At 34.8% G+C, this 8,442-nt stretch overlaps 1 protein-coding gene across 1 annotated transcript in view; it reads left to right on the top strand.

Annotated features, from left to right (window-relative positions):
* Positions 1-3,153: 3,153 nt before the first annotated feature.
* Positions 3,154-8,442, top strand: part of LOC107668636 (bone morphogenetic protein receptor type-1B-like) — a 101,501-nt gene continuing 96,212 nt past the window's right edge. The window contains exons 1-2 of the mRNA XM_016460581.1: positions 3,154-3,303; positions 3,835-3,893. The gene's annotated coding sequence lies outside the window, so the exon portion shown is untranslated. The remainder of the gene's footprint in view (positions 3,304-3,834; positions 3,894-8,442) is intronic.

The following is an 8,442-nucleotide window of genomic DNA, read 5'->3' as shown; positions in this document are numbered from 1 at the left end:
ATTTTTGATATGTAAAACCAACAATATTACAGCAGCATCAGGTGTCTTAATCACGCTGTACATCATTTTATTTTAAGAGTAAAAATGAATTGGACCAACACAACCTTAACACACTCTTATTTATATATATATATACTTTTAAAGAAATATTGATATCGAATATTAATATGTAAATATGAAATATTTTTTTTAATCAAATGATACTCTAAATAAGAAACTAAAACTGCCAGTAGGTGGCAGTAAATGTCTTAATGAATAAGTCATTGAGTCGTTCATTCATTCATTCATTCATTCTGTTCCTTCAAATGGCTGATTGATTCAGGAAGGAAGTAAAGGGCTCGAATCATTGGTTCACCCGATTCGTTCAAAACACGGATTCATTCACAATATATATATATGTGTGTGTGTGTGTGTCTGTGTGTGTGTGTGTGAGTAAACAACTTCGTTTTAAAAGGTAAAATTGTAATAATTATAATATCTAAAAGAGTTTTATGGTATTTAGTCTATAAACACATTTGTTTGGTATAAATTGAAATGCTTATAACACAAATGTCCGTAATTTGGCCTATATTTCATTACTCCTTAAACACTTCATCTCCCTTATTTGTTCTTTTTGTTACATGAGAAAATCATGAAATAGATATTACAAAAAGTAGCTTTAGAATTGTTTATTTTTTCATTTTCTTCGAATCATTGGTTCACCCGATTCGTTCAAAACACGGATTCATTCACAATTGTGTGTTGCTTGGAGACGCACAACAGTTCTGCTGTGGCTTTAATAGGTAATATTTGCGTTGGCAAAACTGCGAAAATAAAACACAATATTAAGTTCTTATTTATTGAACTGTTGTATAAAATCAATAGGCCTATCACATCTACGCTCGTGCTATTCGGGACAAAAGCATCACTCGTGTGGTATTGCTTAACTATCATTCATATGATATAAAAATTAAGACAAAATCTCATACAGGGTCATATAACCTCATTCTATAGGCTCCATCACGCAGTGAGTTGCTGTCCTGCATCTTGTTCATCACCATTAACTGCACGTGTGTTCGACTTCGATCGGCGTATGAGATCAAAGTATCGCGAGAGCGATTAGAGAGCAGACGGCTCTTTATGCTTTCGAATCGCTCTCGCGTTACTTTGATGTCAAACACCGATCGGTCTGCGCAGCACCGCTTCCGGTCAAACACACCTTATGAAATAATTTTCATAAAATTGCCTTAATTGCCTTAAAATGTTATATTTTTCTATAACTAATTAATTAGATTTATCCACTTCAAGCACTGTGTAGATATATTTAATTACATAATTTCAGATTATTTTTATATAGCCTACTAGATTATTTAGTTTCAGGTAGCTATAGCCTAATATGGTTGAAGAACCAACCTAGGAAAATGCTAAAATTTAATACACAGATGTATTATTAATACACTGGTCCTGAATAGTAATCTGACCAATTTTGGGGTCTTTACGACATAGGCTACTCCATAGTGCCACCACCTGTTCAAAAAATTCACTTTTCTTTTTGTTACAGCTATGTGTTTGATAAAGATGTATTTCTGATAGTTTGAGGTTCAGAGCAGGAATATGGTGATGTAGGTGTATTGTATGTTATATAAACATAGGCCATTTCAGGTTGTTGCAATTTCAGGTGCATTAGGTTCATATTTTGTATTTTTGGATTATATGATGGTGTATTTTCTGTGGTTTCTGCGAGGTTTGAGATTTTTATTTTATATAGGCCTATTTTATGATATAGTTTGAGTTGTATGCATATGCTGCTGAAGGTGTGTTTTTGATGGTGAAGTAGGGCTGGGCAGTACATCGAGTTTGTACAATATATCGATATATTTTTTATAGGCCTAAGCGATATGGTATGTATGAGGCAATAACATTTATATCGATATCTACAGTGGTTTGATTCGAGCGCATCTGAATAATAATAATAGCAGTGGACATAGAGTGAGCTGCTGCGGGGAAAGTGCATAATCTGATTTGTTCTAAACATGAGACAAGCTTTATATTAAGGGCTTTAAAATAACTGGTAAGATATAGTTAACAGGTCTAGTTTAAAGCTGCTCTGACAGACTCATGCGCTGCTGACAGAGATGCTGTTTAATGCGTTGGAGATGCGCTGTTTTCCACAGAGCAGGACTTACATTTCACAACCTCCATCTGTAAATGTTAGAAAGTCATTACAATATTTTAATTTTTCCTGTCAGGGGTGGATGAGATGAGCCTTCTGCGTGCAATTCTCCGCTAAACCAACAGACGTAATAGAATAAGAATAAACATTCTAAATATACATTCTGGTACAATATTTCTTTTTGGACAAAAAATGCGCCGTATCTAGAATTTTAAACCTACAAGTAGGCCTAAGTGTATTTTTATGAGAGCAGTAGCCTAACTGTAAAGTTAGACTGTTGTAATGGGGTAATCAAAATAGCCTCATTCAACTAGTATGTGTTTTTGTTTTAGTTTAGTGAGTTTAACTTCTGCCTTAAGAAGCATCATATTTGTTTTTAGATTGTAATGTTAGAATGCAATGTGATTGTAACCCTTTTTATGCACATAGGCTATTATATAGCATAGCCTTGGTTACATTCACTACCCTGACAGCACACGTACATCACAGAGACTTCTGCATTTACATCTGCAAGATGTCTCCTATCTGACGTCAAATAGACGTTTAGAAGATGTCTTTAAGATTTAGAATGCATGTAAAACTGACATCTTAAAGACGTCTATCAGATGCTTGTACACAGCAGATGCTTTCCAGATGAAGAGATCTTTAACAGACATCTTGCAGACGTATACCTGTATATTTGTTTTAATAGCTTTTAATAAGAACATTGTTTCATTGGACAACATTGGGCATATATATATATATATATATATACACATACATACATATAGGTTATATATCTTTTTTTTTAATATAAATACTTTTTACTTAATCCAAATAGCAACATTTAGAAAATACCGATATATCGTACATCGCAATTCAGCCAAAAAATACCGAGATATGATTTTTTTGGCCATATCGGATGCGGAGTTTTTATTGAGGTGTATTTCTCTGAAGCGTCAGTGGTTGGAGCCTGTGCGCCTCAACACACACACACACACACACACACACACACACTCACTCTCTCTCTGAAGGAAAGAAAACCAGCTTACCTCCTCGAGTGGGGCAGAAGGAGTCTCCAGCACAAGCTGCATCGAGTAATTCATCGCCAGAAGTTTCTCGTGAGGAGCTGATGCCGCTTTCTGACGGACTGTAGAGGCTCGTGGATGAAGGTGAGTGTTTGGACGCCAGTCTGACGCGATCACTGGGACTCTCAGGGTTTCATTCGCCGTGTTGATCGACAAACGCACTGGCGATCTGTGAGCCGCGCGCAGATTTCGGGTCGTTCGCGTGCGTATTTGCGAAAGTTACCGCAGTGTCTCAGGATCATTCTCACGAGCAGCTGTCGGCACTTAGCTTTAGTTTAAGGAAAATAAAGTGCGTCTGTTGTGATGGACGGAGAAACACTCGAGTGAGAGGTTTAACTGCATTCATGCTCGTGCATTTGAATTAAGAGACTTTATTAAGTCTGTGTAGAGTTTGTGTCAGTTTAGCCTAGATTTTCAAGCATGCAAATGATTAGTAATGAAACCAAACACATCAAGCTCTCATTGTTTAGATTATTGCTGATGAATTGCGGTTTGATCAGGGATGATTCCTGACCACTTATTTCGATAGGCTATTAAATGATATTGCATAACTTATAGGGATATGATTTATTGTTCCTCATCAAGGTCTTACATTCTGTTTGATTGTTCTTGTAGATGTTGAGAGATCTGAACATCATAAATCCATAAGGAGCTTCATTCATCTGCGGACTGAGGTAAGACAATCTGTGCGAGACGTTTTTTTCGGTGGCTGATGTTTTTATTTTGCATTTGATTCATACAGTATTTAATGTCTGGTTGAGGTTTGCATCAGTGATTAATTGCTGAAATAATTGTGATTGTTGTGAATAAAGCTGAAGCCGTCACGTTCACAGTTAAAACGTGTTTTACAGTGTTTTCATTAGTGCTCTGTTAGTGTCACCAAACTGAACTGGAAAAAATAATGACTGTTTTCAAACAGTTTCCTCAAACACCCTCCTCGCCTGCCATTGGTCAGTCACGCAGATAGCCCCGCCCCCGAACTCACGCCGTTGGTTGAGTCAGAAGTTGGGCCGCTTTTCAAGCAAATCGATGTTTTGAAAGTGTTTAAAGTGTAATTTGGGATGTAAGAAAGTATTTTACCATTGAATAAATGACAAGATAAACACGTTAATTTATACTCTGTTTCACACACATTAACGAGTGCTGTGTGATTCGGAGGCTGATTTTCCCACGAGCGAGAGCTCCGATAAAGCTCATTACAACTTTGGGTTCAGACACGGACTTTGTGTTGGGAATGGAGTACTAGTTTGTTTACTTGCTGAATACTATGCAGTGTGTACTTGTACTCTATAATACTTGTTTGAGAGCTTTGAGCTTGACTTTTCTGCTGTCTGTGGAGCAGCTGATGAAGTGACGACCACAGATTCATCATCATCATCCTCGTCCTTGGATCTGATCTGACCTCAGTGAATCGGTCTTTAATCGTAGCGTGTGTGTTGTGATATCCGTGAGTATCGTGTGTCTGATAAGCGGTTCTTTGGGAGTGTGTCGGTGTTATTGAGTGTCAGCGGCTGCAGGAGTCATTTCTACTGCGGCGTAATGAGAGAAAGCCATTACAGGGCTTTGGGTGTTTTGGGTGGGATTTCTAAAAGCCTGCGTGTGGGAAAGTGCTCATTTTGTCTGTGTGGTCTGGCTTTGGCGGCTGTAGGCTTGTTTGAATTAAACCCAGTGGGCCGGTGCTGTTTTACTGCTTTTATTTCACTGCACAGTTTGGCCAGTGCTGTGTGATTTAAAATATGTGAACATAAAATAATGATTATCATATTAAAAAAGTAAAGTTTAAATGAATTATATTAAAAATATTAAGTTAATAATAATAATAATAACAAGTTTATTATTATTAAAACATTCAACAAAATAAAAACATTTCAATTTTAACTTAATTTTCTTTTGATTATATAATACATTTTACATTAATTTTATTTAATTTATTTGAATTTTAAATTTACATTTATTTTTACATTTATTTAAGATGCTGAATGTAAATTAAAAAAGTTTAATGTTATTTTTTAAATAATATATAATAATAATAATAATAATATGAATATGAATAATACAATTAAAAATAAAAAAATTATGTGAAAGTAAATCAATATTTAATTTAAAAGTCAATTATTTATTATTATTATTATTATGTAATATTATTTTATAATACTTTTATAATATTGAATATAAATATTTTATAAATATTTAATAGTATTTTTATATGTAATAATATTAATCTTTAATTATAAAATAAAATAATGTTAGTTTTTCTGAACTTACTTACAGACTTGAATTCTTTATAATAACTTGCACTGATGAATCATTCACCGTGAGATGGGAGTCATTTATTCTGAAAGTCAATAGAATCAGTTGTGATTTCTGGATGTCTTTCAGCTCGTGTTTTTCTCGTAAACGCATGAAGTGTTGCATGTGAAAGAAATAAAGCTCGGCACATCTCTGATCTCTCTGAGGCTCTGAAGATGAAAGCACAGATGATTTAAATTATTATCTCTTCAACGTGTCACACGCTGCAAACTAAATGCGTCTGACTTTTGACACTCTGACTGCGGCCGGCGGGAGATTTACAGCCGCTCTGTCTTTGATATCCCACCGGGACGTCCCGCGCACGGGGAAACAATTCAAAGCCTCCGCTAATGCGTCCCGATGCACGCCATCCATCCATCCATCCATCCATCCGTTTGTTGATCGTCAGCTCTTCATGAAGAAGTTCTCAGCATGCGTTTTAAAGACTGCCGGTAAGAGTGTGTGTGAATCACTCAAAGAGTCAAATATGGCCTCGGCGCTCCATTAAACCCGAGCACAGATGCATTATGGGTGATGGGTGCTCTTTTGGGGATTCGGAGAGAAGACTGGAGCTGTGAACTCACAAAGTACAGATGGGGTTTGTGAGGAACTGAACACTTCTGATTCTGATTCTGATTACTTAATGACTCCATTAATGATTCTTTTAGTTTGCAGTGGTGTCACGACTCCAGACCGGTATCTGAAGTTACTGTATATGAATATAAAATGCACGAAGACACGAAATGCCTGCGATCGCTGACAGGTGTGCGAACTCTCGCTTGTCTGATTTAGTGCTGCCTAGTCTCAGATCAGACTGTAAACTCGCATAAAACATGATTTTTTTTTAATGTCATTGTTGATTCGGTAGCGCTGCAGAGTTTTAGTCCACATCAGAAGAATATAAACATTCAAAAAAACATTTGTCAAGACAATCATACATTTCCAGTCTATTTTTTACTTATAAGAAGGTCTTGGCAATATAGCAAAAAATTAAAATCCTAATTTTTTTAGCCTTTCAGCAATTATTCAGTGTAATCTATATTTCTATTTATGTCTTCTTTAATGCAAACAGTAAAATACAGTAAAAATTAGTATTTTTATAAATATGTAATAGTGTATTATTATTTAATGTTATTTGATAATATTAAATATTAATATTTAAGATTTTATAAATATGTATTATATTTATATACTTGTAAATTTGAATAATATTAATAATATTGAATAAAAAATAACTAAAGTAATTTAAAATTTAATTTAAAAGTAAATATTTTTTCATTCTTATTATTATTATCATTATTATTCAATAATAGTTCAATAGTATTAAATATAAATATTTTATATTTTATAAATATTTCATTTCGTTTTGTTCCACACATTTAATATATTAATATTTTTTTATATTTAGTTTTATAATAAAATAAAAATAATACAAATTTATTTATTCATTTTAATAAACCGATGTTACCTGCTTACAAAAATGAAATGGAAAATGAAAAGACTTTAAACATTTTGGAGTGATTATGCAACTGAATCACTGAATCAGAGTCTTGAATTGATTCATTAAAGAATCAGATGCTATTAGAACATTGAGTTGTTTCCTATATTTAATGAGCAAATAAACAGCCGATTACAGTATTTACGATGTTGCTTTATTTTTTTTATCTTTATGCTTATATTGTAACTGTTGCCCGGCCGATATGACCCGGTTCTTGTTTCACAACCCAAACGGAAAACGTTATAGACTCACAGACGCAAGACAAACCAGCAGAAGAAAGATCGGGGCTCACGATGGCTTTTCCATCTCGCTGGCTCGCTCTGGGGTTTCTGGTTTCACAGAGGAGTTCAGGTATGTCTTTATATGCCATCCATCATCCAAACACACGCACACGGTTCCTCATCCACAGACAAAAGCTCCTGACAGGTTCCTGTGAAACCCAACCGCTCTGCTGCTGTTGTTGTGACACAGGTCTGAGCTCGAGTCCGTCTGTCTGTCAGCGGATTAAAGCACAGACCACTCAGTCACTACTTATGCTTCATTTCAACTCCACATATAAAAGAAGTTCAGATGACCCACGAAATGCTGAATATAGTGAGTGAAATGCAATAGATGTGCCTAGAAGTGTCTAGTGTATATCAGAACATCTAACTTTTATTTATGAATGAATGCATGAGATGAAACCATTGTAGACCTTCAGATCATATTCATCATGCCGAACAGACTCATGAAGTCAGTCAAATAATATGGAGCTGCAGCAGTCTCAGAATTAATTAATTTACAAAATAGAATTCACAAATGCTTAAGCTAATTTAATTTCACTAAAAAGTTAAACATATTTACATGATATGTTTGCAAAAAAAAAACTACCTGAAAATTTGTTTAGTATTATTTTATATATATATTACTTAAGCTAATTTGTAAAAATATTTAAATGAATTTTTGTTTGCAAAAAAAAAAAAAAATACATAAATGAAAAAAAAAATTATATATATATAGAATTATTTTTTAATATATTACTTAATTAAAAATATATTGTCTGCAATTTCTTTGATTATTGGATCAATATTGTTGGTGCAATATGAGAATAAACATTTTTGCATTTGAATAGCATGCATTTAAACGCATTAACGGGAACATTCGATTTAAATGCATGCATGAGATGGTGGTCAATCTCAGTCTTTCACAGGGTTGATGTATTTGCATGTGCAGCGATGCGGATGTTGGCGGCTCAATCCGCAGGTCCGGTGTCACAGAGCTGGCCATCTTGATCCACTTTCAGTAAAGCTCAGGGCAATTAAACCCCCCTGTAGACGCGAGCGAGACATTCAATCTGCGATCGGATGAAAAGAAAAGAGGTGGTGAATTACTTCAAGCTGCCGGCCGATGCGATGTCCAGCGAACAGGAGAAGAGCAGAGCGGCCTCCCATTAACCC

Source organism: Sinocyclocheilus anshuiensis, unplaced genomic scaffold, assembly GCF_001515605.1.
Source record: "Sinocyclocheilus anshuiensis isolate Anshui unplaced genomic scaffold, SAMN03320099.WGS_v1.1 scaffold116, whole genome shotgun sequence".
Lineage (NCBI taxonomy): Eukaryota > Metazoa > Chordata > Actinopteri > Cypriniformes > Cyprinidae > Sinocyclocheilus > Sinocyclocheilus anshuiensis.
This window is presented reverse-complemented; position numbering and strand designations above follow the sequence as displayed.